General features: G+C 40.4%; 1 pseudogene across 1 annotated transcript; it reads left to right on the top strand.

Moving 5' to 3' along the window:
* LOC149124627 (cytoskeleton-associated protein 2-like) lies at positions 1-20282 on the top strand (annotated as a pseudogene). Its single transcript, XR_016212635.1, has 10 exons — positions 1-144; positions 1075-1158; positions 2495-2573; positions 2684-3549; positions 4325-4527; positions 7386-7556; positions 13061-13138; positions 18602-18862; positions 19663-19736; positions 19867-20282. The product of XR_016212635.1 is annotated as a cytoskeleton-associated protein 2-like (transcript).
* Positions 20283-24553: the final 4271 nt, after the last annotated feature.

Below are 24553 nucleotides of genomic sequence, written 5' to 3'. Positions count from 1 at the left end.
AGTGTCCGGCGGCCGCGGCCTGAGGGAGTCTGAGCCGCTCCGAGCAGACGCGCATCCTCCGAGCACGGGCTGCTATGAGCACGCCGGCAGTTCCCCGGGACCTGCAGCTGCCCCCGAGTCAGAGGGCCCAGTCCGCGTTCAGAGGTGAGGCTGGCCGAGATGGCGGGAGCGGCGCCAGCCGGCCGGAGGGGCGCGGGCGGGCGTGGGGGCCGGCGGTCAGGGCCACCGGGCCTCCCGCCGACGGTGTGAGCACTCGAACCGGTGGCTGTTGGCTCTGTGGCGATAGTGTGCGGGTTGAGAGCCTTTTGTGCGGTGGCTGCCGGCTGCGGACCGGTAGACACGAGGAATCCGTTTAGTGACGGAGCGAGTGCGCATGCGTGGGTGGCGTTGGGGGTCCCGGGCCGCGGGTGGTGGGGCCGCTGCCGGGGCGGGGCGGGGCAGGGCAGCGCGGGTGCACAGTCCGCCTGCGCCTGCGCCTGCGCCTGCGCCTGCGCCTGCGCCTGCGCCTGCGCCTGCGCCGAGCCCTCCCCGAGCCCTCCCCGAGCCCTCCCCGAGCCCTCCCCGAGCCCTCCCCGAGCCCTCCCCGAGCCCTCCCCGAGCCGGGTCGTGAGTGCCTCTGGCGTGGTGGGCTTGCCTGCTCTGATGTTTGGATTCACTTCCTCGCTTCCTTATTCTGGGAACCCTGGGGTTAAGTGGGTCTCAACAAATACGACTACTGTTATTTCTTTGTTCTACAGATGAGGAAACAGTAATTCTCAGCTGAACCAGTTCTGGCGAGTTAGAACTTGGGAGTCCAGTGTCTCGCCTAGTCTACCGCTCGGTTCCCTGAGGCATGGCTTTCAGCAGCGTAGACAGTGGAGAACATGATTCTCCTGCACAGTGCTTGTGGGGCCTTTCATGATCACATTCGCTTATTAATGGAATTATTTCCCAAAGGCAGTGCTGAATTGGGCGCTTTTCTGGAAATGGAAAATGTGATCTCAAGTACAGCAGTTTTCGAAATAAAATCTCCACTTAGCAATATTTGCTGTTTTAATTAATGTTGACTTATAGATCCTATATTTTATTATTTAGAACAAAGAAGACAGAAATTCAAGGAACATCTGTTAAGAAAAAAAACATTTTTTCATACAAACAGGAAAATCAGACATTATCCAGGTGAGGTCAAATTTATTCCAATTTATTTTTACATTCTTTTTTTGGTACAAAGTTTTCAAATCTGGTGCTATTTTGCACTTTCAGCACATCTCAGTGTAGACTAGCCACATTTCAAGTACCTCAGGACCTACATGTGGCTCGTGGTACATTATTGGATGGTGTACCATTAGATTGTTGAGTTATTCTATCTAAATTGATTCACATTCTTAAGCAGAAACAAAGGTGTGTGTAGGTGGCGGGGCAGGGGTTTCCAAAATGCAGAGATTTGAAGATTGTTTTAATCTCAATTCAACTAGAAAACTCCTGATATTATCTTATTTACATTTTTAGAATTTTACATGGTTACAGCAAAAACAAAGCTTATGAAAGTATATGGAAGTAGAAAGACAAAAGGTTCCCTCATTTTCTACAGTTAGCTCATAATAGCATCATTCCAGGTTTTTTGCCTGATAAGAAGCTGGGCTGTAATCTATTATTACTAAATAATAATTTAGTAATATTATTACTAAAGCCATTATTACCAAAGCCACCATTCAAAATGTGTGCTCCTGGCTTTGTCAATGCTTTGCCACTTCTCTAAGCCGATTGAACAAAGATGTGAAAGGTGGCATAACCATAGTTATTAATTATTGCAGATATCAAATCGTGTGGATTCTAAATGTGCAATTTTTTCATGTTTTAACGTAATCTGTAGACTTTAGATCTGTTTTAGAGTCAATTACAGGTCTGATGTTTTTCTCCTCTTGTTTCATGTTGGATAAAATCATTAGAATCACCTAAAAGATTGTCACAGCCTGTGCTGGTCAGTCTATAATTGTAAAAGGCAGATTAGGTTAGTTAGAGAAAACATTGCTTTGGATAAATGGCCTAAACACAATGCCAACTAAAAACTACAATTTTTAATGTATCCTGGTTTGTGTGTGGTAAATTCTGGATTTCCTTTGGGAAGAATATTTAAAAAAAGATTTTCCTCAATTTAATAAATCTGTTAGTAAGTGCTAAAACTAACCTAAGGAGGTGTTGCTTGATAAAGGTTTTTTTTCTGAAGACTTGTTTGGACACTAGATAAAAATGATTTGGAATAAGATTGTTATGTGTTTACATACTCTATGGTAGGGAAGATGTTAAGACTTTTAGGAAAATTCCTCAATTGTCTTGTTTGCTACTGCACTGTAATAAAACTTTTTCTTAGGAGAAATAAATCTCATCTCAGTTCTTGCCTCAACTTAAAATATAAAATTGTAAAATTGGTTAATTACTAATATCCCCCCAATCCTTCTTCCCAAAAGGAAACCTCCCTGATACAGAACTGATTTCTCTCTTTTTTTTTTTTAAGTTGTGGAGACAAGACAGTGATGATGTATGAGGACCAGGTCCAAAAAGGAACAAAAGCTCTGAATCTTAAAACAAAAATGGTAAGAGATGAACATAGAACTCATAAATATCTTTGTTTTTTCCCCTTCAGAAACTCTTTCTGAAAGAAATGAGTCCTAAACTACCGTTTTGTCTTAAATAACTCTTTTAGGCTGATAAAGAAAATCTCAATAGACCTACAGGGGACAAAAATACAATGGTGGACAAAAATTGTGTTCCTTTAAAACTGTCTAATGAATTAAACAACTCAACCACAGCAATTGATGCAAAGAATTTTGGTGATGATAATCAAGCTATGCAGTTGTTATCAATTAAAGATGATCCCCAAAGTCAACATATGACATTAAGCCAAGCATTTCACCTTAAAAACAACAATAAAAAGAAACCAGTGACTGCAGAAAAGCCAAAGCAAGATGCTAACATGCCCAAAAAACCTGTGCTTGGAGCTTACCGTGGTCAAATTGTACAATCTAAGATTAATTCTTTCAGAAAACCTCTACAAGTCAAAGATGCAAGTTTGACAACAACAACGAAACTTGCAACTACTGTCTCTAAAGCCACAAAGCCTCAGCCTATAAACACTAGCAGTGAAACAGTGAAAAGTGAGCAACCCTCAAATATGACAGCTGCCACTAAATCTGTGAGCGCTACATCTCAGAATACACAACTTGTGAGACCTCCTATTAGAAGTCACCATGATAATACCCAAAACACGGGGAAGCAAAGCATCAGTAGAACCTTGGCCAACGTTACCATCCGGAAAGGGCCTCGGGAAAAGAGTTATTACAATCAAAACCAGCTTTATCTAGTGTCAAAACTGCTTCTTCTCAGGACATAAAAAGAAACAAGGCACTGTCCAGAGGCATAGCATCTGAAATGGTAGCCAAGCCTACTTCATTTCTAATGCCAAATTGGTAGAAAAGTCAAAACCCGTTGACCAGCAAAGACCTACTATAGCAACGGCAACTGTTAGTAGTCGGTCAGGTCAACCCAAAGAAACTGCAGAACAGAAAGTAAGTAGTTGTAATTTTCTTTATTTTATTACTTTAATTTTCAGTAGTATATCACTTTTGGATTTAGCTTATAATTTCATTGACTATACCAGAATTTTTCATGTGTCCTGTCATGTGCATGATGTCATATGTCATGGGACAATATGATCCGATAGAGATTGTGTTTAAGTATGTTTTATTAGTTTGCATTCTGTAACCTAAGTGCAAAATAATTGGGAACCACTTTATAACCTCTCCATTTAAAAATGAACTTGGGATCTTTGAGCATACACTTGATCTTGATGTGTTCAGTTTTTTGTTTTTTGGTTTTTTGGTTTTTTGGCAGGCAGAGTTAGACAGTGAGAGAGAGACAGAGAGAAAGGTCTTCCAATGGTTCACCCCCTAAATGGTCGCTATGGCTGGCGCGCTGCACTGATCCGAAGCCAGGAGCCAGGTGCTTCCTCCTGGTCTCCCATGGGGTGCAGGGCCCAAGCACCTGGGCCATCCTCCACTGCCTTCCCAGGCCACAGCAGAGAGCTGGACTGGAAGAGGAGCAACTGGGACAAAATCCGGCGCCCCAACTGGGACTAGAACTGGGGGTGCCAGCCCCGCAGGCGGAAGATTATCCTAGTGAGCCACGAAGGCGGCCAATGTGTTCGATATTTTTAAACTGTGAACTAGGTGTGTGTCACTAGTGTAGAACCACTTAAAGACCTGAAATACTTTGAAACTTGCTCCATTTGGCAGAATTCTATCATAAATATCAAAGTAATACTTACCTGCTGCTTCTAACTGTAGAGCTCGTCTGAGTGAGTGGAAAGCTGGCAAAGGAAGAGTATTGAAAAGACCTTCTAACCCAGTAGTTCAACAACCTGAGCCTGAGGGACAAGCTGGAAAACCGGTTGGGTCCTTCTGGACTACCATGGCAGAAGAAGATGAGCAAAGACTATTTACTGAAAAAGTAAACAAGGCAATTTCTGAATGCCTGAACCTGATTACTGAGGTAATGTTTATTTTATACAACATTTGTAAAGCATTTTAAAGTTTGAAGATTACTTATTAATTAGATTGTCAGTCTTTTTAACCAAGTAATGTCAGTGAGTTGCTGTTGATTTAATGTCAGATTGTTTGCACAGTTAATTAACTAATTGTAAGATATACTGCCTTGTTCATTAATTGTGAGATTGTTAGTCTTTCATTGACTGAGTTTTCCACTGAGTTTACATAAATAGGACAAAGGGATAATTGGGTTTTTATTTGAGTTCCAGTTTTGTAAGATGTTAGTATCCAGTGGATGGGGTAGATATTTACTTTCACTTCTGATATTTCTGTTTCTTATCTTTATTCAACATACTTAAAATTTTTTTACACTCATAATGTATTTTACCGAAAGCTAGCAACACGAGTACTATTAACAGTAATCATTGGGGCCTGCGCTGTGGCATAGTGGGTAAAGCCGCCGCTTGCAGTGCCGGCATCCCATATGGGTGCTGGTTCTAATCCCGGCTGCCCTACTTGCAATCCAGCTCTCTACTATGGCCTGGGGAAGCAGTACAAAATGGCCCAAGTCCTTGGGCCCCTGCACTCGCATGGGAGACCTGGAGGAGGCTCCTGGCTCCCGACTTCGGATCGGTGCAGCTCCGGCCTTTGCTGCCATCTGGAACCAGTGGATGAAATACCTCTCTCTCTGCCTCTGCTTCTCTGTAACTCTGACTTTCAAGTAAAGAAATAAAATCTTTAAAAATAGTGATAATAATAATTATGTGAACCATTATCACAGATTAAATTCAGATAATGAAAATAATTCTCTAACAAAATCCCATTCATCTCTAAACCAATATCATCCTGGTCTTGAATTTATTGTAAAAATTTACTATTTGAACCAAAATCTTCTGGAGTGATAATAATCAGCCCCAGAATATTTTCTTTATTTATTGGCTACTGTTTAATCTTGTTTTTGTGAACCGTTAGTGTCTAAGATCTGAAACAAGACTGAATGTAGGGTATGATTTTAAAACTTACTCTAGATGAACTTTTTTTTTTTTTCAAAGATTTATTTATTTGAAAGTTGTATTTACACAGAGGAGGAGAGACAGAGAGAGAGAAAGGTCTTCTGTCCGCTTGGTTCACTCCCCAGATGGCCACAACACTCAGAGCTACACTGATTTTGAAGCCAAGAGCCAGGAGCTTCTTCTAGGTCTCCCACATGGTTGCAGGGCCCAGGGACTCGGGCCATCTTCTGCTGCTTTCCCAGACCATAGCAGAGAGCTGGATCGGAAGTGGAGCAGCCGGGACTCAAACTGGTGCTCCATATGGGATGCCGGCACTACAGGCAGCGGCTTTACTCACTACGCCACAGCGCTGGCCCCATAGATGGACATCTTTAAACCTTTTGAGGACCCATGAAAATTATATTCAGAAAAACGCTGGTCCTATTATTACTTTGCTGCAGTAAGGTTTTTTGTTTTGATACTATGGAATTTTTCTGCCCTGCTGTTTAACTAAATATAACTCTTACATAAACCACTACAAATTCATTTTGGCCATAATATCAAAACCCAACAAAGACAAATATGGAGGGACCAGTGCTGTGGCATATCAGGTAAACCTGCCGCCTATAGCACCAGCATCCCATGTGGGTGCTGGTTCGAGTCCCGGCTGCTTTACTTCTGTTCCAGCTCCTTTCTAATGCACGTGGGAGAGCAGTGAAGGATGGCCCAAGTGTTTGGGCCCCTGCACCCACGTGGGAGACCTGGATGAAGTTCCTGGCTCCTGGCTTCAGCCTGGCCCAACCCCAGCTATTGTGGCCTTTTGGAAAGTGAACCAATGGATGGAAGATCTCTTTTCTCTGCCTCTGCCTCTCCTTCTTTGTAACTCTGCCTTTCAAATAAATAAATAAATCTTAAAAAAAAAAAAAAAAAAAACAAGACAACAAATATGGAAAAAAATCCTCAGGCTGTTCTCAAACATTTGATAGATGCAAAAATTCTAAGTAAGGGGGCTAGCATTGTGGCACAGCAGGTTAAGCTGCCACCTGTGACACTGGTGTTAACCCTGATGGAACTATAGGCTCCTGGCTTCAGCCTGGTCCAACCGCAGTGCTTGCATCCAAGTGGGGAGTGAACCAGCAGATGGAAGGTCTCTTGCTGTCTCTTCTTCTCTCTCTATTACTCTACCTTTTAAATAAATAAAATCTTTCAAAAGAAAATTCTAAGTAAGGTATTAACATGGAACCACACTATAGACAAGAGGATAAACATCAAGACCAAAATTCATACATAACTTTTTCATAATATGCATTTTATTTTTTTTAATATTTATTTATTTATTTGAAAGTCAGAGTTACACAGAGATAGAGGAGAGGCAGAGAGAAAGAGAGAGAGAGAGAGAGAGAGAGAGGTCTTCCATCCAATGGTTCACTCCCCAATTGGCCGCAACGACTGGAACTACGCCAAGCCGAAGCCAGAAGCCAGGAGCTTCTTCATGGTTTCCAAGGTGGGTACAGGAGCCCAAGGACTTGGGCTATCTTCTACTCCTTTCCCAGACCATAGCAGAGAGCTGGATCGGAAGTGGAGCAGCTGGCACTTGAACTGGCGCCCATATGGGATGCCGGCGCTTCAGGCCAGGGTGTTAACGCACTGTACCACAGCGCCAGCCCCACATAATATATATTTTCTATTAACGTTTTGAAGACTGCTTATTTATGTCTCAACTAATATTTCATTTCTTTTGCCTTATACTCATTGCTGATGCTATGCTTCTTGAAGTTAGGATGATTTTTATTTTAATAAGCTGAATTATTATTTATTCATAGTTTGTAGGGTAAAAAAAAATCACACATGTTATTTCTTGCTGTTTTAGGGATGCCCAAAAGAAGAAATACTAATCACACTAAATGACCTGATTAAAAATATTCCAGATGCCACAAAACTTGTTAAATATTGGATTTGCCTTGCATGTATTGAACCAATCACAAGTCCTATTGAAAATATTATTGCAATCTATGAGAAGGCCATTCTGGCAGGGGCTCAGGTGAGTTAAAATTTATTTATATATATTATTACAGTGAAAAAGATACAGAATTATTTTGGGGACACAAGATAATGTAACTTAATAAAACTGGTTTATGTATAAATAGTATAATAGTAAAGAATGTTCAGACACTAAAGGATTGCATTATAGAAGCTATTTCGAGCCGGCGCCGTGGTTCACTAGGGTAATCCTCCGCCTTGCGCCGCCGGCACACCGGGTTCTAGTCCCGGTCGGGGCGCCGGATTCTGTACTGGTTGCCCCTCTTCCAGGCCAGCTCTCTGCTGTGGCCAGGGAGTGCAGTAGAGGATGGCCCAAGTCCTTGGGCCCTGCACCCCATGGGAGACCAGGATAAGTACCTGGCTCCTGCCATCGGATCAGCGTGGTGCGCCGGCCACGGCGGCCATTGGAGGGTGAACCAACGGCAAAAGGAAGACCTTTCTCTCTGTCTCTCCCTCTCACTGTCCACTCTGCTTGTCAAAAAAAAAAAAAAAGAAAAGAAAAGAAGAAGCTATTTCGAAGCCTTCTAAAATTTTTTGTCATGTACTAGGGATAATCAGACCTTAGTTCAAGGGTGGGGAATTTTTTTTTTCCTGTGAGCAGCCGTTTGAATAATTAAAACATCATTCACAGGCCATACAAAATTATGATTAGCATGCTATAGATGTATTGAATTTCAAGTCCTGCCTGTGTTTGCCTTGGCAGGACCAGGCCAAATGACTGCACGATAGGCATTCCCCACCGCTGCCTTAGTGTATGCATACTTTCAGACAGGCTCAAATGTGAATTTAATGAAACTTTTTGTGAGAAATGTTTTAACATAACATGTCATTGTGTACATTTGCTATTTGGGATATTTACTGTGAAACTGATTTTTAACATTAAAATTTTCTTAATTAAATATAAAGCAAATATAACTAAATCAACTTTTAAAATATAATCAAGCTCGGCCGGCGCCATGGCTCAACAGGCTAATCCTCAGCCTTGTGGCGCCGGCACACCGGGTTCTACTCCCGGTCGAGGTGCCAGATTCTGTCCCGGTTGCCCCTCTTCCAGGCCAGCTCTCTGCTGTGGCCCGGGAGTGCAGTGGAGGATGGCCCAGGTGCTTGGGCCCTGCACCCCATGGGAGACCAGGAGAAGCACCTGGCTCCTGCCTTTGGATCAGCGTGGTGCACCGGCCGCAGTGAGCCGGCTGTGGCGGCCATTGGAGGGTGAACCAACGGCAAAGGAAGGCCTTTCTCTCTGTCTCTCTCTCACTGTCCACTCTGCCTGTCAAAAAAAAAAAAAAAATATATATATATATATAAAATCAAGCTCTGATGGCTTTGTGAAAGAACTCTGCCTCTAGGAGTATATCTGAATGTACTTATGTTTATGCTCCACATGAAATCGTCTTGCTCACGTATAGAAAATGACCAACTAGTTTCTCTAACAGTATTACCACCATATTTCTCACCTTTTCTAAACTATTGATACAAGAAACCCTGTGTAAAGAGTGAATCATTTCTCAAGAGTTTTTCTTTGGTTGAAGATTTTTTGTTTTTATAGCTGAATGTACAGACATAATTGCTTTTCACCAAGTTTCTAAAAATATATTTTTGAGACTGTTTACATAACTAATTTTAAAAAATTCATCTTTTTGGCCTTTCTTTAAGAAAGGTTGATTCTCAGCAAAATATAAAAATAGCAACAAACCCCAAATTAGACTGTAGGATATGTATTAATAAATAGTTATGGACACTCCTGCATATAAAAAGGCCAGTACACATAGAAAATTTTGGCTTAGATTATGCATTTTTCATCTAGGGCATAATGATGTTTTTGAATGTAAAAATGCTAGGCAATATGAAGAGATAAAATGGCCTGAATACTTCTTTTGGTCACTAAAATGTAAAGCAGTATATGAATGTCTGTGAAAGCCCATATTAGAGAGTAAGAATGTGAAAGAATACATAAAATGTAATAGAATTTTTCCTTAATTAGATAATTGTTTCACAGATATTTTGTGGTATAAAAAATAAAATATATATATATATGAATTGAATATCATGATGTCAATGATGTGATATTGATGTTTGATTATTGATTGTTGATTACTAATTATGGATTGTTAGTTATTGCTATTAGTATGATTATGATTGTGTGTTAAGCTTGTGTTGTCATAGTAGGTATAGTGGTCAAATTAGAACATAGATCATTAAGCTATAGACTGCTAAGTATAAAGTTATAGACTGTCATGACTAACAGAATTCTGCAATCCAAAAAAAAAGAAGTTTGGACCTTTTACAATATATCAGCAATGGGCAGTGAGGGCATAATAAAAAAAAAAAAAAGATGAACTCATGGAGATGTCTAAAGAATAGAAGATAGGTTTATCTTCCATTTTGCTGAAATTGTGGAAACGTGGTATAGATTCCCAACAAAGGAATCACTATAACTCAAGAACTGTCCTTCCTAGTAAATAAAGGTGCAGCGGCGTGGACCTTAGAGGCCACTGGAATGACTCAGGATTGCTCCCTCTTGAGCCTCACAATGCCTCTCACTCAGGAGAGACATCGAGAGCCAAGGGGGTGGACTGTGGAGAATCCCACAGGAGTCTCAAAAAGAGTCACGGATCACCGCTTACCTGGAAAGGAGATGAACTGTGGAAACTCCACAGTAAAACATTGAGTTAAAAAGTTACCACTAGCCACAAAATAAAAGTAAAGTGGAGTTATAAGTCATAAGCTGAGGCAATACCTAACGGCTGTTAGGGAGACACTCCCAATCATACCAAGCAGATGTCTCTGGTCAGTTAGATAACAGTGCACAATCAGTTCCAACATAAGTAAGGCGGGGACAGAATTGACTGGACTGTTCAACTGTAAGCAAGGAGGAAACAGCATTGCGCTACAGACAATAACTAACAATCCATAATCAGTTCCAACATAAGTAAGGCGGGGACAGTATTGACTGGACTGTTCAACTGTAAGCAAGGAGGAAACAGCATTGATTGGACAACAAGTCAGAGGATGGCAAGCTGGAGGACTGCCAGAAAATGAGGATAAAAAGGGGAGCCCTTGCACTTCTCTCCATCCTCTTGGGGATCATGGCCCAATGTGTGTGAACCTCTGGATCTCCACACATCTGGAGCTGAAGAGGCAGCCCACTACTCTGCACGGAGCAGGTAGTGGCGCAAGCCGACCTGCGACCTGCAGAGCTGTCCCTGAGCTATAACCCCACTGTCTCTGTGTTAGTGTGTGTGTGTGCGCGTGCGCACGCACGTGGCCCCAGTGCATGTGAACCTCTGGATCTCCTTGCACTTGGAGCTGAAGAGCCAGCTCGCTAACCCCCTTCCTAAGCGACACAAGGTGACTAGGAGATCAAAACTCCAGCTGAGATGCCGCCTCACCGCCTTGCTGGATTCCTTATCAGCCTGATGCCGGAGTTGACCACAGAGCCAGACCAGGCCTCTCAACAGGGGACCTCTCCAACTTCTCGCCTGGTCATCCGCCTGGGAACTTTGAGCCTACTGCCCAGAGTGACAGTCTTCCCACGACTTCCTGCCTGTAAGTGATTGATCTGAGATCCGTCTCTGCCGAGACATGGAGCTCTGGACCTTGAACACTGACACTCTTCTTCGTGACAGTGATACAAGCCTTGAAAACACAGCTTTTACAAATAATGTTAGTCATGTGTAATATAATATAACTATGCTTTGACCCTATGTTTTGACCCCATGCAAGGTATCTGCAAATAATGCTGGAGACCTTGATGTACATATACTATTATAATTGGATAGCCCTCAAAATTACTTTAACACTGTGTACTGTATCTGTGTATACTGTGATCTGTGGATTAATGAATAAGTTCAAGTAGTATTATTGATATTAATGGTATAGATTCCAGTAGACCTCTAGTCATTAAGGAAATAGTGTTACCCTGATAGTTAAGTATTATAGTAAGTAAGTTAAGTAGAAGATAAGTAGTTATGTTAAGCTAAGTAGTTAAGCTAAGTAGTTACGTTAAGCTAAGTAGCTGAGTTAAGTAGTTAAGTCATGATTAAGTAGTGGTGTTAAGTTTATTGATAAGTGTATTAAATAGTATAGATTGATAAGTATATTGATACTGATAAGTGTATTGACTTCACTGAGCATGCTGATGAGTAGTGTGATAAAAAACCCCTGGTGTGTAAGCAATAAAATCTCATTGGAAAGACAGTCTTGTGTCCTGGTGTTCCTTTCTTCCCCATGACTGACAAGTCGTATGTCGCACTTGCTACTGTCAAGCTGCATGACAGCAGGCGCTTGCAACACACCGGAATCAAAAATCAAATATTGGATAGATATTCTCTTATTGATTATTACATTATTGAAGGATAATTGTATTTGACAGAATCCTAATTGAAAGGGAGTATTAGATCCCTGCCACAGTAAACCAGGATGGAAGTTTCTTTTAAGGCCGCTTAAAGCAGTGTAGTTAGGGTGTAAAACTAGAGCCACTGCTGTGTGTACAATGCAGTAATGTAAACAGAAAGATGTGATACCAGAGCAGAGTTGGAAAACAGGAATTAGAATTGGTCAAAAATTTGAAAGCAGATGGGAATTCAGGAGCACTTGGTAATCCAGGACTGCTCACTTATCTTGAATGTATTATGTTAGCAGGCATGATATCTCAAAGGAACATGGTAAGTACTATGATACATGCAAATAGTGCACATTTAATAAAGTTTTGAATAAATGAAATATATTGGGCTGATCAACCTTAAGCTACTCAGAGATGCATTTAATAACATGTGAAGCAAAATATAATACTGAACTTAAATATAGGAGAAAAGGAGCTATTAAATTTAATTCTCAGCCCTTTCATATATACTGATACTGTTAATTTACCATCTTCATTAATTTTGTTTATATCAGGAAAACAGCAATAGTTATCAAAGGCTTCAGAAAAATAGGGAAAATTTTAAATTGATGAAATTCTATCCTCTAAGTTCATTGTTACCTATAATTTGGAAAAAATGGTCATTTTTAAATCTTAGTAACTACTAAGTGTTTTGAGAAGCTTGACTAAAGAACCATTATCTCGGGGCTGGCATTGTTGCACAGCAGGTTAAACTGCCCTCTGCAATGCTGCCATCCCATTCAGAGTGCTGGTTCAGTCCTGGCTGCCCTGCTTCCAATCCAGCTCTCTGCTGATGTGTCTGGAAAGGTAGGATGGTCTGAGTACTTGGGCTCCTGCCATCCATGTGGGAGATCTGAAGGGAGTTCTGGGCTCCTGGCTTTGACCATTGTGGCCATTTAGGGAGTGAAACGGCAGATGGAAGCTCTCTTCATCTCTCACTCTGCCTTTGAAATAAAGAAATAAATCTTATAAATAAACAAATCTTATAAATAAAGCAAATACTGTCATATTTTAAAAGTGAAATTTTGATCACTGGCCTTACCATTTTCAACTTGAATCATCTAGTTAATGTCTGAGAATATAAAACTAATATGGATTTCCTTTCTTTATTTAAAAAAATTAAGCCTATTGAAGAGATGTGACATACAATTGTAGAATAAAAGATATTCTAACAATGAAGAGTCTAGAAAAGGTTATTTTTGGTAAGTTTTGTTTCATTTCCTTCAAGCAAATTGTGATTTTGTTAAATTTCTTTGCAGAATTCATTTTTCCTTTTATCTTTTAACTTTTTAAAATATGTAAGCTGTTTCTGTTGACCTACCTCTCAGATAAAGTGGATTTAAGTATTGTAAGGAATTTTTAATTAGGAGTTCTGGTTCAAAATCCAAATTGTCATTGATTATCTATGGAAGTTACTTTACCTCTTTAGGCCTTAATTTTCTACAAATACCAGATAGTTTGAGGTAGGCATTTGGAGCCACAGTTAAGATGCCACTTGGGATGTGTATATCCCACATCAGAGTGTTGTGATTTGAGTCACAGCCCCTCTTCTGATTCCAACTTCCTGTAATGCAGCACCCTAGGAGGCAGCAGGTGGTGGCCCAAGTACTTAAGTCCCTGACACCCACATGGGAGGCCTGGATTGGGTTCCAGGCTCCTGGCTTTGGACTGACCCAGCCTAGGCTGTTGTGGGCATTTGGAAAGTGAACTGGCAAATGGAAAATATCTCTCTGTCTCAGCCTTTCAAATAAAAATTTCAAAAATATTTTTTAAATGAGGCATTTTAATTGGGTGATCTCTAAAGACTTCACCTATTAAATTCTGTCATCTATTTTGTGCTCTAGAAAACCTCATTCAAGAATTCCTTGTTTGGATATAATAGGTAGAGGTATGAAAGAGATTCATTAGCTGTCAGACATAGAATATAAACATTTTTTAGATTCAAGTATAGGTTTTGCCAACCTTAGGCACTATAAGATGGTGATTGTTGAGGATACTGAAAGAAATAATGTATATAAAGCAAGTATCATAGTGTATGACAAATAGTAAGTTTACTAAACTTCAGCCATTAACATTCATTAACTTAAATGTAAGCTAATTTGTTTTCTTGTTTAGAAACATTGTTTCCAGTTTTATTTTTGGTTTTCGGGTTTTATTTTTGCTATATGTCACCTAATCAGCAAATATTTCAGTTCATACTATTTATTGCCTCCCTGTCTCTGTTTGTTTTCTTTTGATTTATGTTAAAATTGTTTAAACCTTTTTTTTAAAGATTGACTTCTTTATTTGAAAGGCAGAGTTACAGAGAGGCAAAGTCAGAGCAAGATAGGCCTTCCATCTGCTGGTCCCCTCCCCAAATGGCTAGAGCTGGGCTGATCAGAAGCCAGGAGCCTGAGGCTTTCTCCAGGTCTCCCACATGGGTGCAGGGACCCAAGGACCCAGGCCATCCTCTGCTGCTTTCCCAGGCACATTAGCCGGGAGCTGAATTGAAAGTGGAACAGCCAAGCCTTGAACTGGCACTCATATGGGATGCCAGCACTGCAGGCGGCAGCTTTACCACAGTGCTGGCCCTGATTTTAAACTTTTTAAGGTTTCTGATGTATGCTGCCAGATTGCTTTCCAGAGCAGATACAGTACCATTATTTTTAGTACACAAAATGAATTTAAAATGTAGAACTCTAGATTCAGGATTAAAATTTAAATAATAACAAAGGTCATGCTTAATTAGAAATTGTAAGTATTTGGTTATGTGAAATACCAAAAAAAAAAAAAAAACCCACAACTGCTTGGTGGAGTTAATATGTTAATGCCATATAAACCTAATAATATGTTCTAGGAGACCATTCTGTTGGCAGTATGCTTAATTCAGTGGGGAATATTACATATTAAGGCAACTGTTAATAGACCCCATAGGATGTATGACCTGATCTTACTAGGAATATTTAATAGCTTAAGAAGAATAGGAAAAGAGGAAACTCTGGAAAGACTAATTAGTATATACAAAAGGAAGAGAAAGATTTAACCCAATTGTGTCTTACTTGCTAAAACAGCAAAGTGGAAGTAAAAGCCGTATAAAGAGTTTTCCTCATAGTTCTCACTAGCTCCAAAGGTAATGTGAAAAGCTAAAACCAGTACTTAAATCTGATTCAGTTACTCTTATTTTTCCTTAATAGAATAAAACTGGTGTTCTCTAGCAGGAGAATGTTTGTCTTTGGATGGGAAAAAAAGAGCTATCTATAAACTCTTGGCTTTCTGAAATATATCACTATAAGATCTGAATATAAGATCCATTTTGCAAATCAAAATTATTTATAAACAGCAGAGAACATAAGTGGGGGATATAAAACAAGTAATAATTGAGACAAAGGTTGGGCATTTGGCACAGTGTAAATTAAAAAAAATAAAATGACAGACCAGCGTTACCACTTGGGGATGTCTGCTCACATTGCTCAAACTCTCAAATCCAAACTTTGAACACAATACTTTTTTAAACTTTTAAAAATAAGTATGTATATCTATTTATTTATTTATTTGAAAGAGCAATTAGAGGGCTAAGAGTGCCAGAGAGAGATCTTCCATCTGCTGTTTCATTCCTCAAATGGCCACAGTGGCGGGCATTGATCCACACTGAAACCAGGAGCCTGGAACACCATCCTAATCTAGATTGCAGGATCCTAAACACTGGAGCAGTCTTCCACTACTTTCCCAGAAACACTAGCAGGAATCTGGATCTGCGGCAGAGCAGCCTGGACTTGACCCAGAGGTCCAATACAGGATGCCAACATCACAGGTGGTGGCTTAACCCAGCAATGCCACTATGTGGCTGCCCCAACACATAATTTTCCCTAAATCTGAACCTTCTTTTGGTTCCTGATCTAAATGAATGGTGCTATCCAGCTGTCCAAAGCAGAATCTTGGGATGCTTGTGACTCCCTTACCCTTCCTATCTCCCTACTCCTGCTTCCCAAGCACAGGGATTAAATATCTTTTTAAAACCCATCTACTTCTCTCCATGCTTCCTCTCATTAGTGTGGTAAGATCTCCTGTAGCTCTTAGCTGGGCCACAATAGCTGTCTCCTTTGTTTCCTCTCTCTACTCTTGCTCCATCCTAAGCCATTCCCAACGCTGCCAAAGTCCTGTCCTGTCACTCAGTTGCTCGAATTTCTGACTCCAGCATCTTCTCTTGTCACTCTTCCTCTGCCCCAAACCTTCTGTTTCCTTCTTGTGTCTTTTATTGTCTTCATTTCCCAGGAGGGATCATACTATCTTTTCTTCCTGGTCTTTTCATGCAAATCTTCCTTGGGGCCAGCACTGTCGCATCATAGGTTAAGCCACCACTTGCTGCGCTGGCATCCCATATGGGCTCTGGTTTGAGTTCTGACTGCTCCACTTCCAATCCAGCTCCCTGCTAATGGCTTGGAAAAGCAGTGGAACTGCTTGGATCCCTGCACCCATGTGGGAGATCAAGAAGAAGCTCCTGGCTCCTGGCTTCTGATCAGCTCAGCTCTGGCTGTTACAGCCATTTGGAGATTGAACCAGTGTATGGAGGCCTTTGTCCCTCCCTCTTTGTCTCTAGCTTTTCTTCTCAAATAAATCATAAAAAGAACTTGGGGCATAACAGGTAAAGCCTCTGCCTGCAGTGCTGGCATCGCATATGGGTGCCAGTTCAAGTCTCAGCCACTCCATTTCCCACCTGGGCTCTCTGCTGCGGCCTGGGAAAGCAGTGGAAGATGGCTCAAGTCCTTGAGCCCCTGCACCCAAGTGGAAGACCCAAGAAGCTCCTGGCTCCTGTCTTTGGATGGACCCAGCTCTGGCTGTTGTGGCCATTTGGGGAGCGAACGATGGAAGACCTCTCTCTCTGCCTCTGCCTCTGCCTCTCTATAACTCTGCCTTTCAAATAAATAAATAAATAAATCTATTTTAAAAATCTGCTTTTTCTTTACCTAATTCTCACTTACCCTTTAGACCTTAACTAAACATCACTTTCATGATTAACCTACATTAATACACCTTTTCTTCCTCCTACAATCTAGGTTAAATATACCTGCTTTGTACTCCCTTTTTTTTCCCCTATGCAATATTTAGTGTACTTGGTTACTTATTTGTTTGTCTCATATTTTAAACAGTAAGCTTGATGGACAAGAACGGTATAGAATCTTCCTGACCACTGTATCCCTAATACTAATGCAATGCCTGACAAATATTAGATGCTTAAATTATTTGTTGAATTACTGATTCCATGTTCCCTTTTTCTCACCTTGGTCTTTCACTCACTAAAAAAAGTCATAGTCACTTATCAAGAAACATCTCTTAGTAAAACTCTCTAATAATTTTCCTTAAAAAGAAATGCAGAGACCTTTTTAGCTTAATGGATTTATCAGGATGTCTCAAAAGTATTTAAATCTAATGTGTTTTATTTTGAACTCTTTATCTTCTCATACTGCTTCCTTTCTCCAGAAGGGGAAAAAAAAAATCTCTTCTGGCATCAGTGACTCCTAAGAAATTTTTGAAGGAACATGCACACTCATCTATACATAGACATCATTTTATTTGTTCATGAAATCCTGACTCAAAAATATTTCTCAAATGGACCCTTCCTTCCTTTCCTGACCTTTCTATTTACAACAGCTTTGCCTTCTTACCATTATAGATCATTCCTTTTCATTCCATGCCTTTATAGACAATCCTTCACATCAACCAAATATATCTTTCTCTCCAATGAAATTGTTATCAAATTTCTTGCATATAAATTCATTACAGTTGTGCGCCTGCCTACTTGTCAGCTCCTCACCTCCTCCCACACTGCCACTTTTCTCATTACCTTCTAAACACATTAGCTCTTTAATGTTTTTATTTATTTATTTTAAAGATTAATTTTATTTATTTGAAAGGCAGAATTACAGAGAGGCAGAGAGAGAGAGAGAGAGAGAGGTCTTCCATCTGCTGGTTCACTCCCCAGGTGGCTGCAACAGCCAAAGCTGTGCTGATCAGAAGCCAGGAACCAGAAGCCAGGAGCTTCGTCCAGGTCTCCCTTGAGGGTGCAGGGGCCCAAGGACTTGGGCCACCCTCCACTCTTTTACCAGGCTGGATTGGAAGTGGAGCAGCTGGGACCTGAACCGGTGCTCATATGGGATGCTACCACTGCAGGTGGCAGCTTTGCCTGCTATACCACAGCGCCAGCCCCTAATGTTATATTAATAGGTCATTTCATTTTATGTGTCATACTAAGATTTCTTTCTTGGTCTTGTCCAGTACTCATTTTTCAAGACTCGGGATAAATGCTATTTGTGAAGCTTACGCTTGCCATCTCTGTGTACCACAAGCAAAATGAGTTGTTCCTTTTTGCAGGTTATAACAATCCTTGGTTCTTTTTTCATTTATAGTGCTTATCTCATTTTACAATTATTTTCATTTTTCAAATGTTTATTTCATTTTACTTACTTGAAAGGTAGAGGCACAGCTGGAATCAGGGGCACAGCCAGGACTCGAACCCAGGCACTCCAGTATGAGATGTGGACATCTTAGCTGCTCGGCTAAATGCTCATTCTGATGACAGTGTTTACTTAGGAGAATTGATGGTTAAGAAATGGCAGTTTGGTTTCATTCTTTTATTTTGAAAATAAGGGCCAACTAAGAATAACTTTAATGTCTTCTGATTTTGTTCCTAAAATTTGGCCAAAAACTTACACTAAAAAGTAAATGTACCAAGGAACAAATCCAAGAAGGCAACACTGAAGATAAAGATCTTAATCTAGAACCAGTAAAACAGGAAATAGAAAATAAACATCATAGAAATGTGGTGTTTCAAGATTGGGAAAGAACAAGATGATAAAAGATTCAACCAATGATGTTAAAATCCCCAATACTGAAACCAGAGCAAGTTGCATAATTAAATATAATGTATCCACTATGGCATACTTGCAAAGGTAAACTTTTAAAATATAATGGCTGAGATTTCTTTTCATGCTTAGGGATAATAAACATGGTATTTCTAAGGTAGCTCCAGATTGGAACTATCATTTATTAATATTGAAAACTTTTGATCAAATTAAATGTAATTGGACCATTTCACCTTTTAAATGTTCTCTTTGCTTTGCTTTTTTCTAAATATTGCCATTTTGGAAAAGAAAACTTCTATGTCATTTTATGGAATCTCTGTATATTGCTAATAATAGTAGGTGTTACATTTTAGGAATTAACCAGTCAAGTATCTACTGTATACAAGTTCTAACAAATGATGGAAGGAGTAAGTTCCTCTCTTCAAGGTTTACAGTATCTGTACCTTTCTACAAGATAAGCAATCACAGGGCTGTAACATATAAGTTATAGAATGATAAATAGCATAGACGTACAAAATAAAAATGTTAACTTTGGGGCCCAGCATAGTGGTATGATGGTTAAAGCTGCTGCCTGTGATGCTGGCATCCCACATGAGTGCCAGTTCATGTTCCTCCTGCTCCACTTCTGATCCTGCCCCCTGCTAATGGCCTGGGAAAAGCAGCAGAAGATGGCCCAAGTGCTTAGATCCCAGGGAGACCCAGAGGAAGCTCCTGGCTGCTGGCTTTGGACTGGTCCAGCCCTGGCTGTTATAGCCAAATGGGGAGTGAACCAGTAGATGGAAGATCTCTTTCCCTCTCTGTCTCTCAATAACTCTGCCTTTCAAATGAATAAATAAATCTCAAAAAATAGTTTTTATAACTCTGGGAATAATTTTGTGTTTTATCAGTGTAAAAAAGAAGATGCAATTTGATGAAACAAATTCTACATATAAAGAGCTGAAGTTTTTTACACCAGTGAGACGTTCCAAATTGCCAATCTGTTCAGTTGCTTACTATTCAGCCTAGAGTCATCTTCAAGGGTCTCTATCACAAATCTTCTGATCATTTCTATCCAACTGGAAGGTTTCTGCATAGTTGAGGCATTTGCCAAGGAGACCATGATATCAGACAGTGTTAATCCAAATTGCCAGATATGTTAAAAGACCATTATCCTTGTGTGTCTTCACTGGAGCAGTTAACAGAGCTGGGAAGTGAAGCTGACGCTTTTGTCTGCCGTCCTAATGTAGCACTCTGCACGATGTTCTCCGAGACCAACACAACAGAAGAGGAATAAAGCTCTGAAGAAGAATGGGGTTTTATTATTCCTGAGTGTTGTGTTTTGTGTGGCTTTGTGTTTCCTTTTGGTCTGGATATGGCTAAGTCCCTAAGTATTCTAAGTATTCCTGACAGTGATCTCCTTTACTAACATTTATCTTGTAACAGGCATTGCCTTTCTATGCAATGAAAACATAATCCTGCCTTGTCAATCTCAACACTTTTCTTTAAAATAAATAGTTTAAAACAGCTAGTTTACTGTGTTCCTTGACTATATACAGGTTTGGTCATGTTAGCTTCTTTACTAAATCTAAGTACAGTAAGATGTATCATCAGAAAATAAAATGTTCTTGATAGAGTTTCTAGTTTTGCATTTTAAAAAGTTGTGATAATTTTCTTTGATGACTGAGTAGAACCAACTCCCTTCAAGTATAAAACGAGGTTTGGCTTGCTTTTCCACCAGATTCCTGTTACCCACACTGTTGTGCCCTGCTGTGTCTCTTGGACAGCTTGTGGTTCTTCACTGTCACTTCATCAGTGATAGCCTGTGTCTCTGGTCTCTTGGCCTCTTTCTTTAAATTATAACTGAGGTCACCAAAAAGGATAAATAGCCTAATCCTAAAAGAGGGTTCCTTGTGTAAGAAAGAAAAGAAGCCACATTTTGTAGATATTTGAAACTTTAAAATGAGTTCTTTTTATAACTTGACTACCTAAAACATTAACTTCCATAGCTTCATTTGATAGTTTATGAACTATTAGAATTGAATTAGGAAAAGGAATATATAATATTTAATAAATGTCAATCTTGTTGAGGTATCACTTCTAAAATAGTTAATATTTATACTTGCTTTCTCCTCTATAACAACTTTACTTTTCAGTCATGACTGCAGCAAAATAAAATTTACATACAGTAAAGCATTTTCTCCCCATATATAAATCCACCAATAAAGCTGTTTTGTAAGTCCCAGAACTAATATTTTCATTTCATACATGGTTTTGTAACTCTAAAGTTTCAGATAAGTGAATCGTAAAAGATTAGTTTAAATAGGTCTGATCTGATTTCATCATCATTTAAAAAAAAATCATCTATTATTTTTCACTTTATGTTTCTGTGTGGGAGCAAACTGTTGAAATACTTACTTAAGGTATACTAAGCTGATCTTCTGTATATTAAGATAATCGAAAATGAATCTTGATGTGAATGGAAGGGGAGAGGGAGTGGGAAAGGGGAGGGTTGTGGGTGGGAGGGACGGTATGGGGGGGAAACCATTGTAACACATGAGTCGTACTTTGGAAATTTATATTCATTAAATAAAAGATTAAAAAAAAATGTAGAAGACAGAGAAAAAAAAAAGATTAGTTTAAAAACTATGTATGTAATATGAGTGTGGTAAAAATCATATACTTAATCTTATGTATATTCATTACATTTGTATAATATCTCTGTTCTATTGTGTTCTTATGTTCTAGAGAGTAGGATTTTTATTATTTTTAAATGCATAGCTGATATGTATACAATAAAAATATCTGTATAGTGGTGTTTCAATGACATTTATTTTAACCAATATTTTATGAGATGCATAAATGAATCTGCATTAAATGAACTACAGTAAATGAATTTAATTTATCTTTTTGGGGCCAGTGCTGTGGCATAGTAGCTAAAGCCACTGTCTAATGCTAGGATCCCATATGGGTGCCGGTTCAAGACCAGGCTGCTCCACTTCCAGTCCAGCTCTCTGCTATGGCCTTGGAAAGCAGTGGAAGATGGCCCAAATCCTTGGTCCCCTGCACCCACTTGGGAAACCCAGAAGAAGCTCTTGGCTCCTGGTTTTGGATTGGCCCAGCTCTGGCTGTTGCAGCCATTTGGGGAGTGAACCAGCAGATGGAAGACCTCTCTCTCTCCCTCTCTCGCTCTACCTCTCTTTGTCTTTCAAATAAATAAATCTTAAAAAGATCTTTAGGCAAGATGGCGGAATAGTGAGGGCGGGCACCGATAGTCCAGGAAAATTTAGTTTAATAAAAGTGGAGTTACAGTAGCTTCAGAAAAAGGATCAGGAAAAAATTGCAGAGGAAACTCTTCTGCATCTAGTGGCTGTGACTCGGAGGACCTACTGGGAGAACCAGGTTGCCCACCGCGCAGAAGCCGAGCTGCGGGAGCTGCAGGGGCTGCGCGCCAGTGCAGGAAGGGGAGTAGATGTCACACAGACACCAGCGGAGAGAGTTGGGATGCCCAGGGCTCCGAGTCCACACAAAGGTGTGGGAAGGGGAGGTGAGCTCAGTAACCCAAGACACTGGCAGGGAAACGGTGGTCAGAATCTAGAGGGGAGCGGGAAAGTTCACCAGACTGACTACAGGAGAGAAGGAAAAAAGGTGGGGGGTTTCTCTCTCCACCAACCTTGCAAAGGTTGCAAGGTTTGCAAGAGTTTGCAAGGTTTGTAAGACACAAAGAGCAGGCCCCCACTCTGGATTTACATAACAACAGGGGAGAGCTAAGGCACTGAATCACTACAATTCAGTAGCCTAGGCAACCCAGTGGGAGTCCAGGGGAGAAACAGAGCCTGCACAGACTCTTTGGGTAGAAGCCAGAGATTGGAAACTAAATACCATCAATTCTGCACAGCCGTGTGGTGCGGTATTACTTACCTCCTGAATGAATTAAATAAATAAATAAATAAATAAATAAAAGAGATTTACCACACATAACCTAAGGGTGTCACCTTTGCACACACGTAACCCAGAGGAACCAAGCAGAACTCTCAGGCCACACCCATCTCAAGCCTCCAAGGCTCCTCCAACAGCAAGCAGTCCACTTAACACAGCCATAGTATAAAATAAAAAAAAAAATAAACAAATGCACAGTGACGAAAGAAGAAGTAACTATGCCAAGCAAGAAACACAGAAATCGAGGGAACAAGATCAATGATGATACTATGATGCCTCCAAATAAACAAAACACCCCAAGCCAAGATTATGAAGATGATGAGATAGAAGAAATGCAAGATACGGATTTCAAAAAATTTATGATAAGAACATTTAGAAGTTTTCAAAAGCAAATCCTTGAACTACAGAAATCCTTATTGGACAGGATTGAAAATCTCTCTCGTGAAAATGAAATTTTAAGGAAGAATCAAAATGAAACGCAGAAACTAGTAGAACAGGAAAGTGTGATAGTGAAGAGAAATCAAAATGAAATGAAGAGCTCAATAGATCAAATGACAAACACATTAGAGAGCCTTACAAACAGAATGGGTGAAGCAGAAGAGAGAATATCGGACTTAGAAGTCAGAACACAGGAAAACATACAGTCAAACCAAAGAAAAGAGGAAATTAGAAACCTAAAAAATATTGTTGGAAATCTACAAGATACTATTAAAAAATCCAACATTTGAGTTCTAGGAGTTCCTGAAGGTATGGAGAGAGAGAAAGGATTAGAAGGCCTCTTTAGTGAGATACTAGCAGAGAACATTCCAGGTTTGGAGAAGGACAGAGACATCCTAGTACAGGAAGCTCATAGAACCCCCAATAAACATGACCAAAAGAGATCCTCACCATGACACATTGTAATTAAACTTACCACAGTGAAACATAAAGAAAAGATCCTAAAATGTGCGAGAGAGAAACGTCAGATTACTCTCAGAGGATCTCCAATTAGACTCACAGCAGACTTCTCATCAGAAACACTACAGGCTAGGAGGGAATGGCGAGACATAGCCCAGGTGCTAAGAGAGAAAAATTGCCAGCCCAGAATATTATATCCTGCTAAGCTGTCATTTGTGAATGAAGGTGAAATAAAGACCTTTCATAGCAAACAGAAATTGAAAGACTTTGTGGCCACTCGTCCGGCCCTGCAAAAGATACTTAAAGATGTGCTACACTCAGAAACACAGAAACACGGCCATCAATATGAAAGAAGGTAAAGGAAGAAAAACCCCCAGTAAAAGAGCATGGGAAGGCCGGCGCCGCGGCTCACTAGGCTAATCCTCCGCCTAGCGGCACCGGCACACCGGGTTCTAGTCCCGGTTGGGGCGCCGGATTCTGTCCTGGTTGCCCCTTTTCCAGGCCAGCTCTCTGCTGTGGCCAGGGAGTGCAGTGGAGGATGGCCCAGGTGCTTGGGCCCTGCACCCCATGGGAGACCAGGAAAAGCACCTGGCTACTGGCTCCTGCCATCAGATCAGCGCGGTGTGCCGGCCGCTGCACGCCAACCGCGGCAGCTATTGGAGGGTGAACCAACGGCAAAGGAAGACCTTTCTCTTTGTCTCTCTCTCTCACTGTCCACTCTGCCTGTCAAAAAAATAAAAAAAAAGAGCATGGGAAGCTCAAAGCATATACTAGAAAATATCCCCAGAAAATGGCAGGGCAAAGTCACTATGTATCAATAGTCACATTAAACATTAATGGTCTTAACTCTTCAGTTGAAAGACACCGATTGGCTGATTGGCTCAAGGAACACAACCCAACTATTTGTTGCCTACAAGAAACACATCTCTCTAACAAAGATGCAAGCAGACTGAAAGTGAAAGGTTG

This window comes from Oryctolagus cuniculus, chromosome 9, assembly GCF_051225735.1.
Source record: "Oryctolagus cuniculus isolate XC-2025 breed Fujian yellow rabbit chromosome 9, ASM5122573v1, whole genome shotgun sequence".
Taxonomy (NCBI): Eukaryota; Metazoa; Chordata; class Mammalia; order Lagomorpha; family Leporidae; genus Oryctolagus; species Oryctolagus cuniculus.
Note: the sequence above shows the minus strand (reverse complement) of the source record. Positions and strands in the feature narration are given on the sequence as shown.